Source organism: Myotis nattereri (genome assembly GCF_964212035.1).
Source record: "Myotis nattereri genome assembly, chromosome: 10".
In the NCBI taxonomy this organism is placed as follows: Eukaryota; Metazoa; Chordata; class Mammalia; order Chiroptera; family Vespertilionidae; genus Myotis; species Myotis nattereri.
The window spans coordinates 56,977,643-56,997,708 of NC_138085.1; the positions used below are offsets into that span (position 1 = coordinate 56,977,643).

Genomic DNA, 20,066 nt, shown 5'->3' on the forward strand with positions numbered 1-20,066 from the left:
TGATATATGTTCAGGGCTATACTCTTAAAAGGAAGTGAAAGAACCCACTTCCCTGGGTTGAAATAATAACACACTTAATGAATCACAAGGAAAAGGAGTGTGTCCCTTGTTAAACTTCGCCATCCAATTTTGTATTCTGAGTATGCAAGTTTAATGGTTCTTAGGAGAAATGTGTTCTTGGTAATTCCCCCAACAGTTCAGAACTTATTTAAGGTGTCATTAAACCCTTTGAGAGACAGAAGCATGCTTTATGTTTGGTAATTGATGAAATGTTCCCCTAAATAAATTTCACATTGCTGAGTCTGATGACATGAATAATAAATCGTAACCATGGGAAAGCAATGGCCATTTTGAGCAATATGCAGGGAACTGATATTCATTTAGTGTTGAAAAGTAGGACACATTTTCATGATGTACTAGGCTCTCCAGACCACTGTTGTAAACCTCCTGACATTAAAATCAGAGGACATTTCAGGGCCAAATTTGCTAAAGAATATGTCTCTGTTTTAAACACAAAAATTCTGGTATTTCAAATAGCATGTGCGTTAAGATTTTAGTAGGTTTTGCAGTTCAATTGAGTGGACATGCTCTATTCTCGTAGGCAGATGGGGGACTTGGGAGGGTGGAGAGGTGAGGTTGCTGCATTAATAAATGGTCATCAGTAGTTCCCATACTTGGCTAATGTATTTTCTAAGGAAATAGTCTATGCACTCAATATGCCACCTCAGAAACTCCTATGCCTGGATAGTGAAAATAAATATATTGATATCTGCCATGAAACCAATGAGAAAAACCCATCAGCAATTTCTCATAAGCCATTACAAAATGTCCACAGTAGGGATTAGCCTGAAATCAGGCCACAAAGGCTAAAAATTATCCCTTTGCATATTTTCAAAATTAGTTAGGGACTGAGAGTCAACCTGGTGTTGGCTGCGGAGCAGACCTGTGCATTGTCTTCTTGACTTCCCACTGAGTAGTTGGTGACCTTTACCAAGTGCTTAATTTGATTAAGCACCCATAAAATGGGAACACTACAACCTACTTGCAAGATGATCTTAAAAAATTACAACAGCTAGTACCATCTTGGTCCTTGTAGGTGTATAATAAATTACTATTTTCAGAAAAATGTTTAAAACTATAGACAACTCTAAGCATTTTTAAAATTTCCCTCCTGCTTGACCTTGTAATAATTTTCTATTTTCACATACCCTCGTTCTCCCTCACTCTCCTTATCCCAACTTCATTATCTTCAGCTACTTTCCTGAAGCTCATAGCTTCCATTGCCATGTGGTAGCCGCGTGTCAGAGAACATTGCGTATTCATTTCTCCATGTACCTAAGTGTAAGCTCACTCCATTCTAACACCTCTTACTCATCATCCCCACTTCCATGTCTCTGGAAGCCCATCTTCTTAATTTAAAATGTCATTTGTCTAGACACCCATGTTTGATACAGCTCCTCTCACCTAGTTCACAAATCTTCTCCTGGGACTGGTCATAAGAGGATGGTAGGGTATGGTTTGTATATGTCTATTGTAGAACTAGATAAAATGAACATCATGAGTGCAGTGGGTAGTAAGGTCATCTGTGTAAAAGAACATTTTTTTCTCCTCCTCCTCATTCTCTCTCCCACTCACTGTCCCCAACAGACCAAATTATAAATCTCTTCAATGCTTAACCTGAATCTTCTCTGCTGTTTGTGGATATCTTTATAGTATCTCTTTGTAGTGCATTGTTTGAAACATATAGATGGAGTCAATATTATTGAGTATTATGCCTTCTTACAATAACTGTGAATCTCATTCATCTGCTTGTCCAGAATCTTCGTTTTATGTTTGAGTGATCTAAAGAATTAAACAATTTACTGTGGTGAGAAAGCTTCTTGTGAAAAGGGACTAGAACCTGGTTCTCTGAACTCCGGGCTTACCTCCTTGTTACAGATATAATTGATAGGAAGCCTTATCTTCACTGCAAAGAAACTTAGTATTATTCTGTATGATAGCATATATGTATAGAAAAACACCCAAGACAAATCCTCTGGATTGTGTTGACAGGTATTACAGCTCAGTACTCAAGACCTAAGATCTGGATTAGACTTGAGTTCAGGGTCTCGGTTCTTTATCTGATCTGCTATGGAACATCATTTAGCTCCATTTCATATGCATATGTACATATATCAAGCAAGCCTCAGAACTTAATACAAAGCACTATCCTCATTTTATCCTTGTTTCTTCCCTATCAGTAAAGAAGGGAGAACACACAGTCCCTTGGGAGATGGCAGAATGATGAATTACTGCATGATTTCAGCAAGAAGGAGCAATACATGTAGAGACCTAGCTTCAATTGTAAAATGAGAATAATAGTGTCTAATTCCCAGAGTGCTATGATAATTATACACAATAACCAAAGTAAAGTGCTCTGTATAAATGTCAGATACTGTTAATATTGTCCTTGATTTTTCTAGATGACATATATGACCTAGTTTATGTTAAAAATTATGTACGAAAGGACTACTTTACTTTTCTAAAAAATATATTTGAGACTCTCTATAGGGTGTGCAATATAGTCATCCACCCCATTCATCCATCATGATTTTTTACATAAATATTTAAATTTCCTTTGATAATATCCAAGAGAGACCATCCATACGAACAAATTTGGCCAAGAAGTAAATGCTCTATAGCAATTATCCCATTGAACTTTGTTTTTAAAGGTTAATCCATTAGCTTTGCCTTTGTCTTTCTCTCTTTTGAATGTGATGCTGGTTGAACATCCATGAAGCCTTTTGTTAACCTTTTATGCAAAGCAAGTAAAAACCAGGCCCAGATTTTCATTGTAAGCCTGTCATTGGTCACCAGATTGAGTACAGTGATAGGAAAATAAAACATGATGAATTTTCACAGAAAAAAAAAAGTTGACATCAGCCTCTTTCATGTACTTGGGTTCATTTTTAGTTAAATTTAATGCCAGGACAACAGTATCCCATTGGTGTCTACTTATAAATTATAGCACATGTTTTGAAATGGCATTGTAAAAAATGTGATAAAGGTGAAAAGGCTTTCAGATATAATAACTCATAATCAAAATCTCATTTAGAAGAAAGCAGCCTGCAGACTTACAAAGCCAGGAAAAGTAGTGTGACATCTTTTCAAAAAATGACAGGAGAAAGTCTTGGCTGTGATTTATGTTTTTCCTTATGGGTTCTAGTATATATGGAATCTGACATGCATATGCACATATATCAAGCAAGCCCTAGCACCTGCTACAAATCATTATGCTCAATGTATTCTTGTCTGTTCCCTGGTTATCAGTGAAGGGGGTGGAAGACAACAGAATGATGTAGTACTACTTGTTTTCAACAAGAATAGGGAATATACATAGATACTCAACCTTAGCATTAACTAAGGATGGAATTGGTTGCTAAAGAAACTTTATTTCTGCCTACACATAAGAGATTCTGACAACCAATAAATTTACAAGTCACTGAATAAAAATCTAATGTTTTCGTTCCTTGACATTTTTTCAGCAACTATTCATCACAGATGGAAAAAAAAAAAGTAAAATGAAAATGTAGGGCACAACTAAATATAAACAAATCTCCCTTTTAAATATAAACTGAAATTATTTTATACTGCCTTGATTATATTCCAAAGTTTTAGTTGAGAAACTAATTTGCAATTTGTCAAGAATCCACTTAGATTCCAGATTTACATCCCAATTCTAAAATTTGGTAGGAACCCGAATCCTCTGTTTTTCTAAGTGATTTATATATTTTATTTATGTTATGTTGGGGAGGACAAGATTCTTGTGTTGGGGAGTTAATTGTATTACAAAAGTTAGTATCGTTCTATGTACCAAATCATTAAGTGCAAGATTTAATGTGCTTTTAAAATCAGAAAGCACTAAGATACAATTCCTCTCATTTTCTAAGACTCAGTATGAAGGATTGCCATAAAGAAAAATTCCTTCTGTGTTTTTATTGCTTGCAACATTTGTTTTGTAGCCATGGTATTTATATTATCTTTTATGCAGGGAGATAAAAAAAGGAGATCCTTGAATAGTTGATTTAGCAAAATATGTACTAGAGATGATTGCATAGTATATTTTTTAAAGTCTTTCAAAATGTTTTGATCATGGTGAACACATTTTAGGTATTGTAAAGTCTAGGAAGATAGCACTGAAAGATTCTCTTGATTTTAATTAATATCCTTGGCTCCTTTAGTAAAACAAAGGCCAACATTTGACTCTCTAATAATTTGTTTTTGAAAAAGTTACTTTAATATATCTAAACAAGAAGCCTATAGTAATTATTAATATACTAGAGGCCCAGTGCACAAAAATTTGTGCACTCGGAGGGGAGGGGGGTTCCTCAGCATGGCCTGTGCCCTCTCGCAGTCTGTGACCCTCGGGAGATAACGACCTGCTGGCTTAGGCCTGCTCCCGGGTGGCAGAGAGCAGGCTTAATCCATAGGTGCAGCCCCTGGTCGGGCTCAGAACAGGGCCAACTGGGGAGTTGGGGCGCCGCCCCCTGTCATAAACAGAGCAGGGCGGATTGGGAGGTTGCGATTCCACCCTCAGTCATGTTCAGGGTAGGGCCAATTGGGGGGTTGGGGCACTGTCCCCTGTCACACTCAAGGCAGGGTCAATGGGGAGGTTGCGGTGCCACCCCCTGTCACACACAGAGCAGGGTCAATCAGGGGGTTGGGGAGCTCCCCCTGTCACACACAGAGCAGGGCCCATCAAGGGGTTGGGGAGCTCCCCCTTGTCATGCACCAAGCAGGGCCCAACAGGGGGTTGAGGAGCTCCCCCCTGTCACTCACAGAGTAGGGCCGATAGGGGAGTTGGGGCACCGCCCCCTGTCACCCACAGAGCAGGGCCGATCAGGGGGTTGCGGCGCCGCCACTGTCACACTCAGGGCAGAGCCGATGGGGAGGTTATGGCTCTACCCCATCACACACAGAGCAGGGCCCGTGGTGCGGGGGGGGGGGGGCTGGGGTGCCACCCTCTATCACCCACAGAGCAGGGCCGATCAGGGGGTTGGAGCACCACCACTCTCACACTCAGGGCAGGGCCGATGGGGAGGTTATGGCTCTACCACGTCACACACAGAGCAGGGCCCGTGGGGTGGGGGGGTTGGGGCGCCGCCCCCTGTCACACACAGAGCTGCAGGGTGATCAGGGGGTTTGGGCGCTGCCCCCTGTCATGCTGATCCCGGTGCTGGGAGGCATATTACCCTTTTACTATATAGAATAGAGGCCTGGTGCATGGGTGGGAGCTGGCTGGTTTTCCCTGAAGGGTGTCCTGGATCAGGGTGGGGGTTCCCACTGGGGTGCCGGCCAGCCTGGATGAGGGGATGATGGCTGTTTGCAACTGGTTCAACACCCTTCAGGGTGGGGATCCCCACTGGGGTGCCTGGCCAGTCTGGGTGAGGGGCTGAGGGCTGTTTTCAGGCTGGGACTGAAGCTCCCAACTGCTCCTTTTTTTCTTTTCTTTTTTTTTTTTTTTTTCTGGGCCACCTTTAGCTCTGAGGCTCCAGCTCTTAGGCCTCCGCTCCTGAAAGCAGGTATCTGGTTTGTTTCAGTTCTATAATCGAAACTCTGTATCAACTCCAGCTCTGAAATCCCAGCCAGCTGAAAGCTGGTTTCTGGGGTTTTGTTTAGCTTCTATATGTTACAATGTTTCTTAAACTGCAAGCTCAGAGGCCAGCAAGGCAGGCGGGGAACGTTGCAGTCCTCCATCACTGAAGCAAGCAAGCCTCATGTTCAGTTTAAGCTGCCTGGCTGCCAGCCGCCATCTTGGCTGGCAGTTAATTTGCATATCACCCTGATTAGCCAATGGGAAGGGTAGCGGTCGTACGCCAATTACCATGTTTCTCTTTTATTAGATAGGATTCCATATGAGACATCAAAAAGGAAAAGATTCTCTCCTGTCCAAGAAAATTATCTATATGTTTATTGCCTGTCTTTGCTTACATTTGATCTTGTAACATGTGTCAATGTATATTTCCAACCAAAATGCCTTTCCATTCTGCTGTACTAGCAGCTTGCCCACATCCTACACATACTACATAGTGAAGTTTAAAAATTTGGGTAATTAAGCAGGTATTACATACTGTTCTCCCATCCATGACTGGTTTATCCTAAATCTATTAAAAATCTGATGGAACACTGGGAATTGAAATAGGGCATTCTGATTGTTTTAAATTTATATACTTATCAAATAAGTGATATGATTGCATATAGATTTCTATCATTGGCTCATATTTGACTTATATTTAAGACTTTAGAGTATTAACCTGCAAAATGTTAATAATCTAAGAATAAGCTTTGCTGGGAAAAATGTCCAGGTGGGTGAAGTGTTTACAGATGAAAAATATATGTTTGAAAAAATTACATTTTCTTATCAAGAATGTGTCATAAGTACACTTTGAGTTTACAGTTATGAATTTTAGGATTAAAAATGAAACTGCAGAAATCACTCTAGCATTATGGTATTAAAACAGCTTAATCAGAGTGAATATATCAATAAAACCCCTTAGGAAAAAGACAAACCTGGATTTATAAATACTTCTAATAAGGAATGATATACAACCATTCTTTGATTATAAAATATGCCTGATACATTTTTTCTTTTGTTCACAAATGAAAATTATAAGTAATTTGATGCCTCTGCCACTTGAATTTTGAGTAGGAAAATGGGAAGTGCCCCTTTTACAGTGTATCTAACAAATAGCTACACACATACTCTTAGAGTGATGAGCCTGGCCTTCAATAATGTTCCACATGTTCTGAAACTCCTTTGTCTAACCAATCAAGACCTATGTCTTAAAGGCCAACGATTCAAGGCAGGATACTAAAGGAAAACAGAAGGGCATATTCTCGTCCTCAAATAGTTTTGAAACTTGTTAGCAAGACCATAATAAAACTAAAACAGGAAAACCTATTTTATAATAAGTGCTAAACTGGGAATGACTATAAGGACAACTAGGGCTGAATACAGGTAAATCTCTCAGTATGCAAAGTGATAGGATGAGTAAAAAGGACCTCTGTACCCTGGGGATGATGAGCACAGATGAGGTAATGTTTTGGAAGAATTTGCAAAGCAGAGGGAGCGATTAGGAAATAGGAAGTTCAGTAGCTTGCTGCCCGACCTTGTATCTATTCCCTCTTCTGTATTTACCCATTGACTATTTTCCAGTAATATTATTCCTATGTTCTCAACCCTGACAACTCACTCTCTTCCTGATTGTTTTTCTCTTTATCCCCACTGAGACGCAGGATGCTGAGATCAACATAAAAGAGTATTTCCTGTGCTCATTCCTCTTCTTAGATTGCCTTGTTGACACATTCAGTCCATTGTCTACATTTAGTGGGAAGTTAAATCAACTTTAGTTCATTGTGGTAGAATATGATGTGGTAGAAGAAAATATAACAGGGTTGCTCAGGAAAGGGATTGTTCCTCTAAAATGCCTGTAAATAATTAGCAGCCTTCATCCATAAAAACATACTTTCAGGGGGTGGGACTGGGTGAAGGGGAATAAATGGAGGACATCTGAATAACACTGTCAACAATTTCAAGAACATAGTTTTCATATAAAATTAGCAGTCTCTGAGCTTTTCAATTTTTTTAATCCTTACCCCAAGGAATTTTGATTTTTAGAGAGAGGGGAAAGGAAAAAGAGAAAGATGAGAGAGAGAGAGAGAGAGAGAGAGAGAGAGAGAGAGAGAGAGAGAGACAGAGACATCAGGAATGAAACCCACCACTTTTAGGTGTACTGGATAATGCTCCAACTGAGTCAAACTGCCCAGGGCAGCAATCTCTGAATTTTAACATGAAAGACCCTACAACTATAGAACACTTTACATATATTTTAATCTTCTTTTCTCCAAAAGATGTAAGAACCCAGAAGAAATAAAAAGGTCTGACAGTAATGCAAAAGATCAAGATGTGGCTGGTAATGAAATGCTGAGGTCATGGCATTTTTGTCATGAAGTCATAGTTGGAATGGGTCCATGACTGTCTTTACATTTATTTTCATGACCCCTATACTTAATATTCCAGTTTCTCCCCCCACCCCATATTATCAGACGTTGTTGCTTGCTCTTTGGGCAGGAGAAAAGAAAGCTTTGGTCATTTGAAAGGTAATTTGGCAGGCATTGAAATCTTATATTTTCCTGAGTACACAGCTCATTAATGTCAAGAGAAAGAAAAATAAACCAGCCCCATGAAAGATTATCTGGAAAAAGTCCAACCTTATATGCCAGAAGCACTTTATGAGAAGGACATTGTGACTAGCGTGTTAATCATGAGAAGTTATTTTATTGTTCTAGATTCTCCCAGACTCAAATTGTTGAGAGAAGTACATTAACTTTTTCAGTCCACAGTAGGCCAGTTGATCATTCCTACTGCTAGAGAAAGAATTGAAATTGCAATCTAGTAATTTTAGTAATTAGTTTATGTGTGCCATGAGATGAAAAAGGTTGAAAATTGCTGGTTTACAACTCTCAGAAAATCTGATGTTGCAGAAGAATTGTATGCTCACAAAAAATTAGAATCCATCACTTGTTACTTGTTTTCTACTACATACTTAAATATATGCTTTTCAACTATAAAAGATCTTTATGAATTGATTAGTCATCAGAAGATATCTGGATTTGGATAATGTAAAGAGAAAAAGAAAATTCCCTGTATCTTTGCTTCTCAGATCTTTATCCAGGGAAACGGCCTTACCAAAAACTTTACTTCTTACTGAGTAAAGCAAAATTCATTGAGCTGTTTTTGAGGATACTCTGGGCGATGGTTTGTTCTTTCACTATTATACTTTAATTGGAAAACAAAATTACCATTGTTGGGATTTTTCAAAAGTAGACTTCTTCCAAACTCAGGGCTCATTCCAATTTTTAGGTTTTTATTTTGTTGTAGCTTTTATTATTTAACATTGATTTTCCCTGGTAGTATTGCAGTGCTATTTTCAATGAGGCAAGGGGGCAGTTTGTGGTTAATTTTGCTTTTTCATTTCAAAAATATTTGACAATGCATCACTTGGGGGCTGTTGCTGCACATTTGAAAGAAGTGTCTGTTGTGGCAGAGGACATAGAGTTGACACATTATAACACATAAATAATAATAATGCTTCCCGTTCACATCACATCCATCATCTAGAGGGGCCCTGAGTGCTTTGCACATGGCAGGAAAGCAGCATTATTCCGCAGGCCTAAAAGTTCACACAATTATACTGCAGAAAACACTGATGAAATGTCAATTTCCGGCATTATGCCTACAACTCTGTAAACTGAGACAGGACCTCTAGCTCTAAAGCCTGAGAAAATAAGGAATGGAAATAGTCCGAAAGGTGGAAGGTTGGCCAGGCTTTCTCAGTCTCATCCATCAGTTTCAGGCTGTCTTTGTGGTGTACATTATACTCTGCCAATTGCTAAGTCTCAAAGGTGTGTGGGGTGGAGAAGCATGCAGTCTCTCTCTCTCTCTCTCTCTCTCTCTCTCTCTCTCTCTCTATATATATATATATATATATATATATATATATATATAGTCCCACCTCTTCATCCTACTCTATCCCTACCATTGGCAATAAAATGTAAGCAGGCACCCTATTTGACTTCTGTCACTTCAAGTTTGGTTGACTGGAGATTAAAGAAAATTCTCTAAGGGGGTAGGAAGAGTCATCTGGCCTTCTCTGAGTAATTTTTAAACCCTTGGACTTTCCCTGAGGCACATACTTCTCCTCTTGTTCCCTATTATTGGTGCCCCAACTTTCTGAGCTCTATCTACCTGGTTCCCTTGGTCCTTTGAATAGCATTAGCCTTTACTTCCTTTTAGGCTATGGGTCTCCTTAAAATACAAATGACCCTCACTTTTCTCCATGCTCAGTAAAACGCCAGGAAGAGAAAGAGGACTAAACTTCAGTACACCATTGCATTTTCACTTGAAAACTTTAGGCATCTATTTAACCAATGGACATTTATATAGTGCCTATGTTGTATTACATAATGTCAGAAATGTTGTCTGCTTAGAGATTTCAATCTAAGTCTCACGAAATCCTGTTAGAGAGATTGTGTTATTCCATTTTATATATGAGAAAACAGAGTCTCGGGTCAAGTCCGAAGTGTCAGAGGTAGAAGTTTCTGGGATTCAAAAACTTGTTTTGGATAATTAGTATGCTTTGGGCCATATCAATCTAGGATTCTTTTTTATCTCTCTTACCTGCTGCCTTTTCTGTGATTTTTAATGGTTTAAAATAGTCAATGAACTCTACCAATCCATCTTTAGTCTTCATTTCTTATTAATGATTCATGGAACCTTATCATTATAAAGAACCTTCCCTAGATATTATACAGAGTCCACACATGCACAGGGTCTGGCACACTTTACCTCGCCCAGAGCTTGTGCCTTTAGCACAGCGGTTCTCAACCTGTGGGTCCCGACCCCTTTGGCGGTCGAACGACCCTTTCACAGGGGTCGCCTAAGACCATCCTGCATATCAGATATTTACATTATGATTCATAACAGTAGCAACGTTACAGTTATGAAGTAGCAACGAAAATAGTTTTATGGTTGGGTCACAACATGAGGAACTGTATTTAAAGGGCCAGAAGGTTGAGAACCACTGCTTTAGCAGCAATGCCTATTAACCTTTTCAGCAGAGGGGAGCCTTAGACTGTTTATTATCATTTCCAAGTTATTCTCATTTCTTTCTCCCTACTCCAGCCACAGCCTCCTGCATGTGAGACTAGCTCAGAGGAGTTCTCACTCTTTGATTGCAAAACGTCCACATCAAAGAAAAGTCAAGTCTTTTTTCCCTCTTGGCACCCTGTCCCCTCTCTCCACACATCACTATAGTACCATAGAGCAGCTCTGATCAGAAGGTGTGCAGGTGGGTTGGCCTCTCTTGCTAGGATAGGTAAGAATACTGTCCGGTCTAGGAAAACTTGGGAGGTACCAATAGACTCTAATAATTGCATTTTTAAAAAATAGCTGTGGAAAAGCAAGGGCCTTTTATTCTCCCTACACAGCCCAAGCCTGGAGGAAATAAAGAGAAAAGCACAGATCATAGCTGTCCTGATGTCAACTTAAGGTCAGCTACAACAAAATCTCTTTAACATGTAGAACATGTCACTTAAATAACATTAGACTAGAAAGTCAGGCACTGGATAAACTGCAAAGCAAGAGACAGGAGTCTTGACTATATCAGCTATGATAGCATTACCTAAAATAAAGAAGTTTAACCATTATTACTATTTCAGCTAAATGAAGCCTATTGCATTGGGTTGTTTGTTTTTATTATTCTTTTAAATAGATATTTATGCTAGATTCTTGCCAAAAAAGATTATGGGAAAGTGATAGACAATGGTCAATTATCCAGGCCCTATAATCAAGTGGTTGAAGTTCACAGATAAGCTTTACTGCTTACTGATTAACATATGGCCTGGGACAGTTATTTAACATCCATGTGTCACATCTATGAAGACTAGTTAATGAAAAACTGGTTAATGAAATTTAACTCATAGCTTATTGTTAAGAATCAATCAGTAGTTCCGAACTAGAGGTGTTGTCTTCAGAGGACATGTGGCAATGTTTGGAGATATTTTTGATTGTCAAAACTGGTGTGTATTTGGAGGGGCGTGGGGTGTGGGTGTTGTTACTGTCAGCTAGTAGGTAGAGGTTAAGGATGCTGCTAAACATCTTACAGTGTGCAAAGGACAGCCCTCCACAACGAATAGTTATCCAACCCAAAATGTTAGCTGTGCCAAGGTTAAGAAATCATGATTAAGTGAAATGACTTACATAATGTCCTAAGAATTCCTAGTAAGCATTTAGTAGTGTTAGCCACCATTATTATTATTATTATTATTATTATTATTATTAATTATAAAGTTTAGATTCTTTGGTAATTATTTTTCCTTAAATAGCACTTTGGGTTATTACTCTTGATAAACCACACCTTCTTTTATATATATATATATATATATATATTTTGTTTATTTTTTACAGAGAGGAGGGGAGAGAGATAGAGAGTTAGAAACATCGATGAGAGAGAAACATCGATCAGCTGCCTCCTGCATACTCCCTACTGGAGATGTGCCCGCAACCATGGGACATGCCCTTGATCGGAATCGAACCTGGGAACTTTCAGTCCGCAGGCCGACGCTCTATCCACTGAGCCAAACCGGTTACGGCTACACACCTTCTTATTAAATCTGAATATTCCCATCAATAATCCAGTATCATATTCTGATGTAACCCCCATCTCACCATTTTCATGTCTCTTTTTTTGATTCTTTTTCCAAACACAAGCTCTTTAATATTCCTATTACTAGAATTTTAATAGGTTACTTCTGCCACACTTGGATCATCTTCCTACGTGCTTATCATATTGTTTCTTTAATTTCCTACTCAAGACTTAACTCCATACAGCCCTTTCTAATTTACCTACCTGGATCTAGCATTGTACCCTTATTCCACTCTTCATGTCCTCCACTGGCAGGCTTCATTAAAACTAGTACACAGTCATGTAATCTCTCCTTTGAGGGGGTTTGCTCTATCTTACTCAGTGTTAAGGAATGGCTTTCACTTCCTCTGTGCCAGCATTTAGAAGTGCGTTGACATTGAGGCTCAATCTGTCATTGAACTTTTCTTTTTGTTGTTGTTGCTATTTGGGTACCAGAAGAAAACTTAAAGACCATTAAATCCAGTGGCTCCTGGGTTCTTTAGATTCTATGAAATGGAAGCAATAGCACACATTTCAATATTTGTAATGGATACTTTCATCAGGACATGGGTGGTCTGTTTTTCATGCTAAAAAATTCTAGTTTTAATATCAAATAGTCTAGATTGTCCATTGACTAGTATAGTTTTCCACAACCACATGAAGCTAGAAAAAGAATGCCAGAATATTTTCATGAAGTTAAAAAATACTACTTTTCTCTTATTCTTCTACTCATATTGACCCTGGACTATTATATGTATGACTAGCTTACATTTGCAATGTGTATTTATCTCTTCAAATCTGGTGTCATGTAATCAGAAGTGATCTAATTCCAGATCCAGTAATGCCTTAGTTAGCTTATAATCATGACTTTAAAATCATTTTTGAGCCTCAATTTGCATATATATTAAATTAGGATAGAAACATATAAATATAAATAAAATTAGGACATACTTAATTGGACATCCACCTCCAATTTTCTGTGATTCTTTGCCTGTACCTTGGACTGTTTATGTCTTTAGAATAAATGTCCTCACCCGATTTAAAGGAAGGAAATCATGAAACTGTCATTATTTTGGATTCATACACCTTCCAAATAAAGATGAGTTTACACCTAGAGCCTTCCATGCTTTCTAAGGCTGGCGATTTGGCTAGCCTCTAAGTAATGAGGCAGGAACTTATTTTTATCAAATGATGTAAATACCAATCTAGTTACCTGCTGGGCTCCATTTTTTTTTTTTTTAGGTAGGCATTATCTGTGCTTATAAATAAACACTTGAGTCCATACATAAGTAATAGTAAAGTTCCACTGTTGATTTAATATTTGTCCTCAGCTTATTTCAATTTCTGTCCTAAAGTCAACACATAACCCTTTGGGTATCCATGACCCTTGCTGTTACTCACTGAACATGTTTATCCCTGTGTGTCTGCAAATCTGAATTAATTGGCCATTAAAACAGTTCCTTGTGCAAATTTTAGCAAAGCTCCTAACCGTCCAAAATAGACAAGTTTGAAAAGATTGAGTTAGCTTTAACATCTTTCCACTTGGAAATGATTTTGAAATCCCATGTTAGAAAATTGCTTTAAGGTTTCTTTCTGTAGTGGCTTCAGATTGTGCCTTAGGAAAATATATGTTGTCTGTACTATTGGGAATTTAGTTTGTGCTGGTGTGGCCCTTAGAGATTTCATTCCCTTGAGAAGCTGAGCCTGGTAACCAAATACACTGTGCAGAAGGACCAGAGGCAAACTGGATTTTAGAACACTTCATGCTCTGGCCTCCCGGCGTGCCGCCGGCTCTGCCCTCCTGAGACAAGAACCACGTAGATGGTGTCCGTGGAAGTCACACATTATCCGCAGGTTTGTCAGAAGGAGCTAACAAAAAGTTCTCATGGAGATGTCCTCCTGGTCCATGGCTCTAGAAGGCTGGTTGCTGATTAATATTTTGGGGTCTGCGTATTGTTTTCATCAGATCTGACTTGCATTTTGAAGTAGAAATGGCTATAATGTCAGGTCCCAAGGAAGCCTGCTGAATTCATCAGGAATAAAGAGAAACATTGAAAAGAAATCTGTTTTTTGCTAGCAAGTAGTTCCAAGATGGGACAGAAATTAGCTCGGCCCTTCCAGCTAATCTCAGTAAGTACAGGGCATCTGAATATAGAGATAAATGCTTGACTCCAATGGAAGTCTGTTTCACCCAAATATAATTTGGTATTCTCCTTTTGTGCTTTTGAATTTCTTTTTACTCATATGTTTGTTTTATTTTTTGGACAAAATATATTTGGTAAATTAAAGGCTATTTTTCAAGAGAGAAGTAGACAAATTGTCCAATGTAGTTATATTGTTTACTATGTCCCGGAAAGACTGATTCATGTAAAGCAGGTACAAAAGTATATTTAATCCCATTACAAATTAAAATTATGGTCCGCAAGCCCAGATTATGTCTCAGATCTCCTGATGTCTTAGAAAGAATAGTGATTTGGAGGATAAAAATTTCAGCCATAATTCTGGATTGATTATAGTAGTTATGCAAATGTAATTATAATTTTCTGTGCAGAAAAACATTTAAATAGAAAGCACTGCTGTGATCTTATTCAGAAGCTACTCTGGTGAATAAGGAAGAATTTGGTGTATTTTAATAATTGTCAGGCGACCATTATGTTTATATTACTGTACTGAGTAATGTTCTTGAATTGGATATGTCTCTCTCTTTGTATAATTTTAATTACCAAAAGTAATGACAAACCTTAGTAAATATGCTAATTGTGCACAATAGTAATTTTCTCCATGCTGGCATAACATTCCTGAAAGCACTTTTGCTTTTCTAAAAAAAGAAGGCTGTGAAGGGAACTCATATGAAAGCCACTGAGGACAGCCTGTATCTGCTCTGAAATTCATTAAAATCAAGGTGGGGTGTTCCCTTCCAGCAAATAAATTTCAAACAAGTTATTTTTTATGCATTGAGGCTCTGCATTACCATGGCTCCATCCCCATATGATTTAATGAATTAGGGAATTGGAGAATTTGAACTTGATTCCGGCCTGCTATTGACTTTAAATTAATAATATGAAGACTTCTCTGTTACTAACAAACATTCACTGTCTTTTTGTTGTTTTGTGTGTTTTGTTTTGTGGTGGTTTTTTGTGTGTGTGTGTGTGTGTGTTTTGGCACTATGGGCATCCAAAAAAACTTGTGTACACACTTTAACAGCTGATAGCTTAATTTTGAAAATGAAATGTATTTTAATAAGCACTGCCTTTATCATTATTCAAAGTGTCTGTATACACTTTTTGGGAGACCCTATAGTTTGATGATTCCTCGATCTATGTAAGGAAAAGGTAGAGAAGAGAGACATTGCATGGGAAACAGCAGAGGGTCAAGGGTCAGAAGACCTTTGTCACCCCATATTTGATATGGCTTCCTGTTTAAAAAAAGGGATGGTGCTTAATGGTTTTTATAATGCCCTCTATCTTTAATGTTCTTTTGGTTAATCCTAGTGATTCTTCTTAATCTCAGCTCTTTAGTGTGACCCTCCTGTGCTCAGTGACGGCAGAGATTCTGTCAGACGAGAGACCACAGAAACTATGCAGTTCTCCTGGCCATGGTGACTGCCCTGGGCTCAGGAAAAGTCTGCATAAGTTAGAGCCACGGCCAAGCATCTGGCTATTGTCATCAATGCTATTTGAAGATGGTAAAAATTCTCTAAGGAGACTCTCAGCTAAACTCAAAGTAGTAACTGAACTTGTTAGGAAAAAAAGTAATTGGCAGGTGTATGATTAGTAAGAGACGATCCTAAGATTTTATTAAAAATATATATATTTTTATTGACTAAGGGAAAGAGATAGAGAGATAGAAACATCAATGAGAGAGAAACATCCATTGGCTGCCTCCTGCACACTCCCCACTGGGAACTGAGCCCACAACCTAAGCATGTGCCCTAAGAGTTGAACTTGTTACTTGCTGTTTGGAGGGTGTCTAGATACTCAGAAAACATATAATACACAGAGTAAGTGAATGGTCTTTTCTATACAAATTTAAAGCAGGAGCCTATCATCAAATCCTTGATATGCCTCTTAGGTTGCGCATCCACGTTTCATAACAAAGTACAGAATTAGTGGCTGGAAAGTTAAAATGGAAAACTCCCGTGTTCCTCTCTACTGCACTCTAACTACAGTACTTCACTTCTGACACACATGTGTGTTTTTCCCACAAGCAATTCTCTGCAGACACCAACTGGATGTCCTACAATTCAATTCAATTCAATTCTGATACTATCTACCTGTAGTTAATGTCAAGGTCCGCAAGTCAAAGGGCTCAGACTTTCCCTTCCTGACTTCCAATGCTAGTCACAAAACCAGGCTGTCATCTGTGTTTCTGACCTAACAGCTATAAATAACGGGTTCCATGGCCCCCTTCTTGGGTTCAACTTTTACTTCATATTTAAAGTAAATTACTTAGCCCTTTCCCCTTGATAGCACAGAAGCTTAAAGTTGTAAGTAACCTCAAAGGTCCTGTAATTCTACCACCTTCCTAGTGTAGAAATTTCCTTCAGTATTCAACACAGATGATCATCCAGTTTCTCCCTGAATATTTTTAGCCCCCAACATAGGCAGATGATGGGCAAATGATGGAGAACCTGCCAAGGGGTTTGGACTTGCAGGTATTAGAGAGCCATTGATATTTTTCAAGCCACAGAATGGAATTATTAGAGCTGTGCTTTGGGAGAATGACTACCAGCTGATTGTAAAGTGATCCAAGAAGGCAGAGACTAGAAGCTGAGTGATTGCTAGAGAGACAATTGCAGTAATTCAAGAAAAAGTTAATGAGAATGAAAACTAGGTTAATGGCAGTGGGAATGTGGTGTAGGCAAGGGGAACATTGCTGAATCAACAGGACTTGGCCACTGATTGAATGGAGGGCTGAGAATGGAGAGGGTGAATATTAAAGAGAAAGAGGGAGGGCAGAGGAAGTTCTATGTGCATAAGCACTCATTGAGGATCTATTAGTTATAAGAAAATGCTAGTCACTGATGAGGCAAAAAGGCAACTAGGGGGTGATTACAGCTTCAGTCAACATATATTTATTTTGTTATTTTAATAGCACAGTTGCTAGTAGTAAGTAAAACTTCCAAGATCTCTACAGTGCAAAATAGATTCCAATAAAACTAACAAGTATAACAAAAGTAGTAGCATTGGACGGGCAGCAGGTTTTCCTCAGGTGATGAATTAGGGTGAAAGCAGAAGCTTCAGTGTGAGCAAAAGCCTGTGGCTGTGAACATGCACAGTGTTTTAAAGAACCATAGAATTTGGTGCAGGCATGGTAATTAGAATGCAGGATGGGAGTAATTTTTAAAACGTACATTTTTTATTGATTTCAGAGAGAATGCGAAAGAGAGAGAGAGAAACATCAATGATGAGAGAGAATCACTGATCAACTGCCCTGACAGGGAATCGAACCATGACCTCCTGGTCCGTAGGTCGACACTCAGCCACTGGGCCACACTGGCTGGGCAGGATGGGAGTAATTTAGAGCAGATGTTTAGACAATATTGGACACCCTGTAAAAGAGGTTAAACTTTGGAATAATGGGAAGTTCTGGAAGAGTGTGATTTTTGTTGGTTTTGTTTTTAGTAGTAATGTGAAGTTATTTGCTCTCGGTTTTGAAAGATAATAGTGTTGACAAGTAGATGGTGGATTCAATAGTATAAAATTGGAAGGCTTTGAACTCTGGATTCTCACCATAGTAAAAGAAGGCAATCCTGCCCTAGCTGTTTGGCTCAGTGGATAGAGCGTTGGCCTACGGACTGGAGAGTCCCAGGTTCGATTCAGGCCAAGGGCACATGCCCGGTTTGTGGACTAGAGGCAGCCGATCAGTGATTCTCTTTCTCATCATTAATGGTTCTCTCTCTCTCTCCTTCTCCCTTCCTCTCTGAAATCAATAAAATAATATATATATTTTTTTAAAAGTAGGCAATCCTATTAATGGCCTGAAGAACAGTGGTGGGCTGGTAAAAAGGGGCAAAAGATTTAGAACCAGAGGTGAAGCACATTACCATTCTCTCAAATGTTAGGAAGCAAGATCTAACTCTTGCAGAAAAGCCCATCTCTTCTTTTAAGATAAACTTCCTTTCTGCTCCCCACAATACCAGTAAACCACGTTTCTGTTCTGCATAGCATTTGGCTATATAAAATCATGGTTCCTTCTCACCAGGTTCCTACTATCTTATCACAGTGGGTAGTTATATTACAAGGATTATTTTGTCTGACTATTGATAAGAACATGATGTATTGATTGGTTATTTTTTATTCTTTGTAGCAGGACTAATAGATAAATTAGAAATATTTAATAATGAACTAAGTGAAAAGATAATGGTTCCATGAAGCATTTACTACTAGTTTGGTTATTGTGGATTATTACCTGGCTATAGGACAATTAGTTGGCCCGCAGTTTTCTAAACTGTAGCGCCCTCAGGATGCCTTGTCTAAACAGTCAGCTTTTCAATATGCAGATCAGTAGAATTTGGAAAATATTTTCAGCACTTTAGCAATGAGATAAGCAATAGCTTTTACCACCCTCTGTCTTTCTTGAAAAAATTGAAGCTATTTTAATTTGCACTTTAATTAGATGCATCTGGTAAGAAATGAATATGAAGGGAGGAGAGGGTAAAGAAGAGATGGCTTTGAATAAGTCTGAATTTTCAGAGAAAAAAATCTAAATGAACAATGCAAGATTTAATAGCAAAATCCTACTTTTGCAAGCCCAAAATGGGAACAGTGAAAAGACTCAAGAAAACCACAGCAACCTCTAAATAAAAAAAATAATCTATCAAAAACATCTCATACAAATCCACACCATAGAACACCAAAGAGTCTTCCACACTTTTTGCATATATGACTTAACTTTTACATATGATTTTAGAGACTAATAAATGGGTTGCAGAATGACAAAAGCTTATGGAATACAATCAATATTTTATTACAATGAAAAGTGTCATGAAACAAATCTTTCCTCTTACCCAGAAGTTTAACAAAAATGCTGATCTGACCCCGTCATTCCCCTTAGAGGGTGTTGGAGTTCATATTACAGGGGGTACTGACTGGGTCAGATCAGTATCACCGCTGCCTATCTTTCTCCATCTTCCATCTCCCTGCACTACCCCACAAACATAAACTTTTTCCTCTAGTAATACCCTACTTCCCCTTCGTCAAATTCATCATACCCATGTAGATTTTTTCTTCTACCGCAAAATGGTACTTATTACATTGTATTGACATTGTACATTTCTATCTCTCCAACTAGATTTTGTTAAGAAATATTTCTACATGAGAGGGAGCACCATTAATTCAAGGGGAACCACAGCATTCCATCTTAGCTATTCTACCTGGAATAACATAAAAGTGCATGCTCTTTTTTATGTCTAGAAGTGCCTTATCGAATGGCTCATCATTTCTTGCCCATTGCTCCTCAGGGGCTATTGCAAATATTATCTGTTTCAGATGTGATTCTGAAAGATGTCTATTTCTCTGGAATGGCTGCCAAAGAGGAGCCGACAAATGAGGGAAAGGGGATGGAAACGTTCAGAAAGCAAGTCATCTGTAGGATGAGCTTTGTCAGCAAAACCTACTAAACGATTACATTAAAAAACAAATATTTCAATCTCCCATGACCACTTTCTTAAAAGCTTTTTAGTTCATACCATTGTGCTAAACTTTATGAACTGGAATCTGAAGCAGGAAAAGCAAACATCACAGACATCCTAATCCTCTCGCCTTTCATGAAGGCCAGAAGCTAAACTAGAGCTGGAGGGGAAAGTAGGTAGACCAGAGCTATCTGTCCTCATGTACTTTA

General features: G+C 38.5%; 1 protein-coding gene across 5 annotated transcripts in view; it reads left to right on the forward strand.

Annotated features, from left to right (window-relative positions):
* The window catches only part of NRXN1 (neurexin 1), a 1,005,506-nt gene that overhangs the window by 908,988 nt on the left and 76,452 nt on the right, over nt 1–20,066 (forward strand). The window lies entirely within an intron of this gene.